Raw genomic sequence first — 1,284 nt, forward strand, 5'->3', positions numbered from 1 at the left:
CGGCGGTGAGAGCGCCGAATCCTAGCCACTAGACCACCAGGGAGAGGACGCCCTATTACTTTGAAGAGGTGCAGCTGATAAATTATCTTGATATGCAGTACCTAAGAACACATCATGCTAACAAACAGGTCATTTTAACAGGAGAGGACTGGAAACCAGCAAGAAAAAAAAAGAGCCATTTTCCCTGACCGGGAATCGAACCCGGGCCGCGGCGGTGAGAGCGCCGAATCCTAGCCACTAGACCACAAGGGAGAGGACGCCCTATTACTTTGAAGAGGTGCAGCTGATAAATTATCTTGATATGCAGTACCTAAGAACACATCATGCTAACAAACAGGTCATTTTAACAGGAGACGACTGGAAACCAGCAAGAAAAAAAAAGAGCCATTTTCCCTGACCGGGAATCGAACCCGGGCCGTGGCGGTGAGAGCGCCAAATCCTAGCCACTAGACCACCAGGGAGAAATCTGGCTTGTTTGTGGTGCCTGAGAGTGGACATCTTTTTACATTTCTAAAGCTATGGTATGGCAATTTTGCATCAACTAATGTACGGATCCTAAGAACAGGAGATGACTCGAAACCAGCAAGAAAAAAATGTACCATTTTCCCTGACCGGGAATCGAACCCGGGCCGCGGCGGTGAGAGCGCCGAATCCTAGCCACTAGACCACCAGGGAGAAATCTGGCTTGTTTGTGGTGCCTGAGAGTGGACATCTTTTTACATTTCTAAAGCTATGGTATGGCAATTTTGCATCAACTAATGTACGGTTCCTAAGAACAGGAGATGACTCGAAACCAGCAAGAAAAAAAAAGAGCCATTTTCCCTGACCGGGAATCGAACCCGGGCCGCGGCGGTGAGAGCGCCGAATCCTAGCCACTAGACCACCAGGGAGAGGACGCCTTATTACTTTGAAGAGGTGCAGCTGATAAATTATCTTGATATGCAGTACCTAAGAACACATCATGCTAACAAACAGGTCATTTTAACAGGAGAGGACTCGAAACCAGCAAGAAAAAAATGTGCCATTTTCCCTGACCGGGAATCGAACCCGGGCCGCGGCGGTGAGAGCGCCGAATCCTAGCCACTAGACCACCAGGGAGAAATCTGGCTTGTTTGTGGTGCCTGAGAGTGGACATCTTTTTACATTTCTAAAGCTATGGTATGGCAATTTTGCATCAACTAATGTACGGATCCTAAGAACAGAACATGACTCGGAACCAGCAAGAAAAAAAAAGAGCCGTTTTCCCTTACCGGGAATCGAACCCGGGCCGCAGCAGTAAGAGCG

General features: G+C 48.4%; 1 non-coding gene across 1 annotated transcript; it reads right to left on the reverse strand.

Moving 5' to 3' along the window:
• Positions 1 to 389: 389 nt before the first annotated feature.
• On the reverse strand, positions 390 to 461 carry TRNAE-CUC (transfer RNA glutamic acid (anticodon CUC)). Its single transcript has one exon. It is a non-coding gene; the product is annotated as a tRNA-Glu (tRNA).
• Between the last annotated feature and the right edge of the window lie 823 nt (positions 462 to 1,284).

This window comes from Engystomops pustulosus, chromosome 9 (assembly GCF_040894005.1).
Source record: "Engystomops pustulosus chromosome 9, aEngPut4.maternal, whole genome shotgun sequence".
Classification (NCBI taxonomy): domain Eukaryota; kingdom Metazoa; phylum Chordata; class Amphibia; order Anura; family Leptodactylidae; genus Engystomops; species Engystomops pustulosus.